Here is an 8,675-nt window from a genome sequence, read left to right as displayed (position 1 = left end):
ATATATGCTTTAGTTTCCTGGCATTGTTGAGGATCAAATGAGATAATATAAGAAGACGAGTTAGTACTGTCTCTAGCCCAAAGAAATGGCTGTAGAAAATTTGATTTCTCTTTCTGGTCGTTTATTAGGGACAATGATGGGTTAATGCTGACACTAAAACAAGCTGGGGAAGTGGAACTGACATGAAGTTTCTGAAAGACAGTATACAGCACACCCTTTGACAAGGGACTGCTCTACTGGGATTGTAACCTAGGGAAACAATGGAAAACAGGGAAAAATGTATACCAAATAGGTTCATCATGTCATTTACAAATGGAAAAGCTTGAAACAAATAAAGGTCTGAGATAGGGGATGGTTTAAAGACGCTTGGTACAATAAAGTTAGAGTTTTAGAGTCAAATAGACTTGGGCTCAAACTTTGGCTCTTCGACTGCATCCCCTGGCTGACTTTGGGCCAGACATCCAATTCTGTAAACTTCAATTGACTTAGAAAATGAAGATAACAACAGCACTCCTCACCACCTCAGGTTATTGTGAGAATTAAATTAAAGTGCATGGGCAACACATAGCACAGTGCCTGGCACTCATCAAACGCCTAACACATGGGAGCCATCGGGGAAATGCAAGTAAAACAAGATTAACTTTTTAAAAGAAAAAAAATACATATTTGATGATAATACTAAAGATTATTTAGGTTGATCTATAGATTTAATCAATTCTAATTAAAATTCTAACAAGTTTATGGAATGAGCTTTATTTGGAGGACTGATATGGAGGACTAAAGATCAAGAAGAGGCAAGACAAGCCCAAAGGGGAATAAGATGGAAAGACTCGCCCTACTAGATATTGATATTCACACTTATTCAAAGACTAAGGTAATTAAGACATTGTGGAACTGACACAGGCATAGACAAATAGAGAACGATACAGAAGAGGGAGACCAGGAAAAGATTCATAGACACAAGCCTTTGATATATGACATAAACAGAATATAAATGGAAGTTTGATATAGGACAAAAGTGACATTTCAGATCAGTGTAAAAAGAAAGACTTATTCCATAAATTGTGTTGGGGCAATTGATTATCCATATGGAAAAAAAAAATTGGCTCCTTACCTCATACCAAGCAAAAAAATTGGTTCAGATGAAGTCAGAATGTAAATTTGAAAAACAAAATTTTAAATCTTTAGAAAAAATATAAAACTGTACCGGATTGCACAGATAGAGAACATTTCTATTATTGTAGAAAATTCTATTGGGCAGCACTGATATAGAAGAATATCATTCTAAGCTTGGGATAGGGAACTATTTCTTTAAAAAAACACAAAAAATACTTTCCAAAAAGGAAAACATTGATTATTTACGACATGTTTTAAACTTCCATTTATTAAAACATACAATAAAGAAAATGAAAAGACAAGTCATAAACCTGGAGAAATAATTGCAATAAGTTCAATTCACAAAGATTATGATATCACTTATATCCAGCTCAAAAAACAAGCACAAATTATGAAGTTCATTGTTTAAGCATGCATACGTATCTGCTTTTTTTTTTTCAAAAAGCAGGGCAACAATAAACTAAAAATGCAGGATAGTAGCTATTTCTGGGAGTGCACAGGGTATGATAGTGTACCAGTGACTCTAATTATTGATAATGTTCTAGATCTGCATTTGGGAAGTGAGTTCATGGGTGTTACTGCATTAATATGCTCTAAAACTTACACATATGTTACATATATTCTTTTGCATGCACCAAATATAAAGAGCTCATTTTCTCTTTTTTTTCACTTTGCTGTGTTGTCCTAAAGTTCCCTCCTCCCAAGTATATATGCTTTATTTTCTAATCAAAAAATAAAGAAATATTAAATTACCTGGGAAATGTTTCTTGCTAAATTCAGAAATAATTTACAAGTAGAATTATAGTAGGGTTCTCAAAAGAAATAGTGTAAGAAAAGCATACTTAGGAGAATGATCTAATAACTTAATAACCATGTGTCCAGGTCAAATCTTCCTGAAGGTGGCTTCACTCCGACATTTCCTCAGTTGATGGTTTTGAGTTCAGAAAAAACAGCAGTCTATGGAAACCAAGAAACCTGGTTTTGAATGCCAGCTCTGTCATTCAGTAGCTCTGTGTCCTTTAGCAATGTACACCCAGATTTTGTGACTGTAAAAGCACAGTACAGGCATACATCACAGACATTGCAGGTTCAGTTCCAGACCACTACAATAAAGCAAATACTGCAATAAAGTGAGTTATATGACTTTTTTGGTTTTTCAGTGCATATAAAAGTTATGTTGATGCTATACTCAGTCTATTAAGTGTCTAAAATTATGTCTAAAACAATGTACATACCTTAATTTTAAATTACTTTATTGCTAAAAAACGTTAACCATGAGCCTTCAAGAAGTCATAATTATTTGCTGCTGAAGAGTCTTGCCTCAACATTGATGGCTGATGATTGATCAGGGTGGTAGTTGCTGAAGGTTGGGGTGGCTGTGGCAAGTTCTTTAAAACAGAACTACAGTGAAGTTTGCCACATTGACTGACTCTTCCTTTCACAAATGATTTCTCTGTAGCACATGATGCTGTTGGATAGCATTTTACCAACAGTAGAACTTCTTTAAAAATTGGAGTCAGTCTTCTCGAGCCCTGCCACTGCTTTATCAACTAAGTTTACACAATAGTCTAAGTCTTTTGTTGTCATTTCAACAATCTTCACAGCATCTTCACCAGGAGTACATTCTCTCTGAAGAATCCACTTTCTTTACTGATCCACAAGAAGCAACTCCTCATCCATTCAAGTTTTACCATGAGATGTGGCAATTTGGGCTCTACTTGTAATTCTAGTTCTCTTGCTATTTCTACCACATTTGCAGCTACTTCCTCCACCGGAGTCTTGAACCCCTCAAAGTCATCCATGAGGGTTGGAATCAACTTCTTCCAAACTCCTGTCAATGTTGCTCTTTTGACCTCTTCCCATAAATCATGAAGTGTTCTTAATGGCATCTAGAATGGTGATTCCTTTCCAGAGGGTTTCAATTTACTTTGCCCAGATCCATCAAAGGAATCACTATCTATGGCAGCCGTAGCCTTATGAAATGTATTTCTTAAATAATAAGACTTTTTTTGAAAGTTGAAATTACTCCTTGATCCATGGGCTGCGGAATGGATGTTGTGTTAGCAGGTATGAAAACAACATTGTTGTACATCTCCATCAGAGATCTTGGGTGACCAGGTGCATGTCAATGAGCAGTAATATTTTGAAAGGAATTCTTTTTTTTCTGAGTAATAAGTCTCGACAGTGAACTTAAAAGATTCAGTAAACCATGCTGTAAACAGGTGTGCTGTCATCCATGCTTTATTATTCCATTTATAGAACACAGGCAGAGTAGATTTAGCATAAGTCTTAAGGAGCCCCAGGATTTTTAGAATGGTAAATGAGCACTGGCTTACACTTAATGTCACCAGTGGTATTAACTCCTAACAAGAGAGTCAGCCTGTCCTTTGAAGCTTTGAAGCTAAGCATTGACTTCTCTCTAGCTATGACAGTCTTAGATGGCATCTTCTTCCAGTATAAGGCTTTTACCTGCATTACCTGCTTAGTGTAGCCACCTTCATTAATTATCCTACCTAGATCTTCTGGATAACTCGTTGCAGCTTCTACAGCAGCACTTGCTGCTTCATCTTGCACTTTTATGTAATGGAGATGGCTTCTTTCCTTAAACCTCATTGATCGATCTCTGCCACCTTCAAGCTTTTCTTCTGCTGTTTCATTGCCTCTCTCAGCTTTCATAGAATTGAAGAGTTAGGTCCTTGCTCTGGATTAGGCTTTGGCTTAAAGGAATGTTGTGGCTGGTTTGATCTTCTATCCAGGCCACTAAAACTTTCTCCATATCAGCAATAAGTCTTTTTTGCTTTCTTATCATTCGTGTGTTCACTGGAATAGCAATTTTAATTTCCTTCAAGAATTTTTCCTTTACATTCACAAGTTGGCTAATTGCTTTGTTCAAGAGGCCTAACTTTTGACCTGTCTCAGCATTTGACATGCCTTCCTCGCTAAGCTTAATCATTTCTAGCTTTTGATTTAAAGTGATAGATATATGACTCTTCCTTTGACCTGAACACTTAGAGGCCACTGTAGGGTTTTTATTTGGCCTAATTTCAATATTGTTGTGTCTCAGGGAATAGGGATGCCCTGAAGGAGAGAGATGGGGAACAGATGGTCGGTGAGGGAGTCACAACACTTACATTTATCTATTAATTCAACCATCTTATATGGGTGTGGTTCGTGGCGCACCTAAACAATTACAATAGTAACATCAAAGACCATTGATCACTGATCACCATAACAAATATCATAATAGTGAAAAACTTTTAAATATTGTGAGAATTACCAAAATATGACACAGAGACAAGAAGTAAGCAAATGGTATTGGAAAAATGGTACCAGTAGACTTGCTTGATACGGGGTTGCCACCACCTTTAATTTATATTTAAAAAAACAAACAAACAAAAAACATCTGGGAAGCACAATAAAGTGAAGTGCAAAAAGTGAAGTGCAATAAAATGAGGTATGGCTGTTTACTTCAAACTTTCTTTGGGTGGTTAAGGATAAAATACATGAAGTGTCTGTCTCCTGGTGAGTCTTTGATAAATGCCAGCATTTGTAATATGATCCCCCTACCCAATAATAATCATAACTTATTACAGAGTAGCCTTTTACAGTTTGCAAAACTGGGAGGGAAAGGGTTATATTCATTATCTTATCCTTAAAAAGTCTAATTTTTATTAATAATAATAGCTTACATGAATAGATTACTTGCTCTCTTTACAAGAGTTATGTAATAGCAGGTGCTCAATAAATGCTGAACGAATGAATGCTTTCAAAGGTGGATGTGAGCAAAGAAGAAATAGGGGACTGCTTCTTTGACTGGAGGACTCATTTTATGAGGCTCAGGACTCTGAAAGTACCCTTAATCATTCTGGTGGTCAGCCAAGGACTGGCAAGAGGCTCTGCCCGGCAGAGTCTCTTCTGTTCTGACTTGTGATAAAGTAGAGATAAAAAGGGAGTTTGTGACACCTGCAGGGCAAGAGTGAGCACCTCAGAGGAAGGCTGGGGAAATTTTTAGAACAAAACAGTTCTTTTAGCTCTGGTGTGATGGTAGTAATGGTGGAGGTGGTGATGGTGGTGGTGGTGAGAAGGTACCGTAAAAGTAATCTCTGTTTTTTAAATTAAAATTTCATTAATTGTAGATTGCCTATAATTGTAAGAAATAATACAGAGAGATCTTTTGTACCCTTTGCCCGGATTCCCCCAATGGTAACATCTTACAAAACTATACAGTGTATTGATCAATGGAATACAATTGAGAGTCCAGAAATAAATCCATATATTTAGAGTCAATTGTTTTTTGACAAAAGTGCTGACACAATTCAACGGGAAAAGAATAGTCTTTTCAACAAATGGTGCTGGGACAACTGGATGTCCACATGAGAAAGAAGCAAGTTGTACACCTATCTCACAAAAACTAACTCAAAATAAGTCAAAAACCTAAATGTAAGAGGTAAAGCTATAAAACGCTTAGAAACAAACATAGGGATTAATCTTCATGACTTTGGCTTAAGCAATGATTTCTTATATATAAAACAAAAGCATAAGCAATAAAAGAAAAAATAGATAAATTGGACCTTATAAAAATAAAAAACTTTTGTGCTTCAAAGGACACTATAAAGAAAGTTAAGAGAAAACCCACAGAATGGGAGAAAATATTTGCAAATCATATATCTGATAAGTATTTGATATATATCCAAAATACATAAATAACTCTTAAAACTCTATAATGAAAAGATATATAACTCAATTTAAAAATGAGTAAAAAAATTGAATCAACATTTCTTAGACCAAAGGTGCTTAGACTACTAAGCACCTGAAAAGATACTCAACATCACTAGCCATCAGGGAAATGGCAAAGCTAAATCACAAGATACCACTTCACAATCACTAGGATGAATCTAATCAAAAAGACAATAGTCTACGGCCATGCTACCTGAAGAAGCCCGATCCCATCTGATCTCGGAAGCTAAGCAGGGTTGGGCCTGGTTAGTACTTGGATGGAAGACCACCTAGGAAGACCAGGTGCTATAGGTGTAAAAAATAAAAAAATAAAAAATAAGTGATTGTAAGCTGACACGGTCCTTGCAATCTGTGAGGTCAACCATGGGTTGTCTCACCTAAAAACAAACAAACAAAAAAGACAGCAACAACAAAAAACACAATAACAAATGTTGGTGAGAATGTGGAGAAACTGGAACCTTTATAAACTGCTGGTAGGAATGTAAAGTGGTGCAGACGCTTTGTAAAACGGGCCGGTTCTCAAAAAGTTAAACATAGAGTTATCATACTGATGCAGGACAGGGCAAATTTTACTGAGTAGCGGGGAGACCAAACCCTGTACCAAGAGAAGAAGAGGGTCCTATAGCGGATACTGTAGAAAGAATTCAACACTCACACCAAAGTTAGAGTCAAAAGGAAAGTTTATTAGAAAAGGAGTAACATTCCAAAGAGTGTGGTCTCCTCTCAGAGGTAAAGAGTGAGAGGGACAGTGAGAGAGACAGTGAGAGACAGAATAAAGGCACTGAGAGGGATCCCGAGTGTTCAAGGAATTCAGTTTATATATCATTCTTTAGTTCCTGTGAGTTATAGTTTAAAAGATGTTATTAACCCATTTCTTTTGATATGGACATACGTGAGGAGGGAGAAGAATATGTAGTGTGAAAAAGTGATGGCAGTTCCCAGCCTTTAATCCATAGATTCCCCATGGTTTTAGACATAGAGAATGACTCTTGGTTCCTGTTTCCCCTTCCACAGGTGTGGGGAATGGGTTGTTAGCAATCTCAGCAGAAATTTTCCTTTGTTCTGAAGGTGTTCTGGCCTAGCTGCAGGGCTGATCAGCATATTACAGCCTCTGAATGTGGCTTGATTAATAATTTTTATTCTCTTGCCTCCTCCTTACAGTAATATGACCAGCATTTCTACTCAAGAAAAATGAAAACATAGGTCATACAAAAACTGTACACAAATGTTCATAGCAACATTATTCACAAGAGCCAAAAAGTAGAAACAACCCAAATAGCCATCAACTAATGAATGGCTAAACAAAATGTGGTATATCCATAAAATGTAATATTATTCAGCAATAAAAAGGACTGAAGTACTAATTCATGCTACAGCATAGACAGACCTTGAAAACATTATGCTAAATGAAAGAAGCCAGACACACAAAAGGCCATATACTACTGTGTGATTCAATTTATATGAAATACCCAGAATAGGTAAATCCATAGAGAAGGAAAGTAGATTAATGGTTGGGGCGAGGGGGCTGGAGGAGGGAGTAGACTGGAGAATGACTGCTTGACTGCTAATGAATATGGGTTTCTTTGGAGGGTGATGAAAATATTCTGGAATTAATGGTAATGGGAACACAATCTTTTGAATGTACTGAAAACCTATGAATTTATATACTTTTAAAGGGTGAATTTTAAGGTACATTAATTGTCTCAATTTTTAAAAACTAGTAAAATTAATAAAAATGTCACAACTAGGATATTGATATTGGTACAATCTACCAATTTTATTCAGATTTCCCTACTTTCTCCTGTACTCTCTGTATTCTGTTTCTACAAAGGACTTAGCAATTACTATAAAGCATGTATATTATATTTAAAAATAATAAAAACCCTACAATTATATATAAGCTCATATTTAGAGCTGGAGACACAACCCATAATTCTCATTGTAAAGACGAGGTTTCTAAAAATTGTCTTTGGTATAAAATTTTATAGAATTAATATCATAACATAAAAGGTTATTTTAACTCAACACAATTCATCTTTGAGCATTTCACTTTCTAACACAACAATCCAAATCTCTGGGGTTCTTTTCTGGTTTTTAACCTGAGGCATATTTATTTCACCTTAATTGAGACCACGTTTACACCCTGCTTTTCTTTTTTAATGTCTCATTTATTACAAGAAGTTTGCATATTGCCTCCCAAGTTCAACAGAAATATTCCTTTATCTGTCTAATCACTATGTGTACACCTGAATCTAATACATTGTATGCCAACTATAATTCAAAAAATTAATTAAAAACAACAATGAATATTTCTTTATAAAAGGTGCAGAATATTTCATCCGATAGCTGTACCATGATACCTGTAATCATTCCTTTATTGCTGGACATTTAGGGTGTTTCCAATTTTCTTGCTGTAAACTGCTGCAGTGGGCAACTTTCTTTTCTTCTTTTGGATGATTTCTTCCAGATAAGGGGTAGGGTCACTGATGAAAGATTTTAAACATCTTTCTGGCTCTTGACAATTTCACGCAGGTGCAAGATCCAGCCTCCCCCCTGCCCTGCTTTCCGCCAGCCCCCAGCCTCATTCTGCAAAGCTTGACCCTAAAGACTGCCCCCCGCCCCCGCACCACCACTCCTCTTCCTGCTCTGCTATCACCTCCACCTTCTTCACCTGCGGGCCTCTGCCCCAACGGCTCAGCAAGGCTCCTTCTCCTTCCCGCCGGTCTTCCGGCTGCCCACTCCTGAGGCAAGCTGCTGCCACGCGACGCAGCACGTGGCCATCCTGACTTGACTTTGCCATGGCCAATGCAATTTGGCACGTT

The 8,675-nt window shown here is 36.7% G+C and overlaps 2 pseudogenes; one reads left to right on the top strand and one right to left on the bottom strand.

The window, feature by feature from the left end:
* Positions 1-2,384: 2,384 nt before the first annotated feature.
* Positions 2,385-8,653, bottom strand: LOC105309709 (annotated as a pseudogene).
* Positions 6,030-6,147, top strand: LOC111734150 (annotated as a pseudogene).
* Positions 8,654-8,675: the final 22 nt, after the last annotated feature.

Source organism: Pteropus vampyrus, unplaced genomic scaffold (genome assembly GCF_000151845.1).
Source record: "Pteropus vampyrus isolate Shadow unplaced genomic scaffold, Pvam_2.0 Scaffold818, whole genome shotgun sequence".
NCBI lineage: Eukaryota > Metazoa > Chordata > Mammalia > Chiroptera > Pteropodidae > Pteropus > Pteropus vampyrus.
The sequence above is the reverse complement of the archived record's forward strand: the minus strand, read 5'-3'. Positions and strand labels throughout refer to the sequence as shown.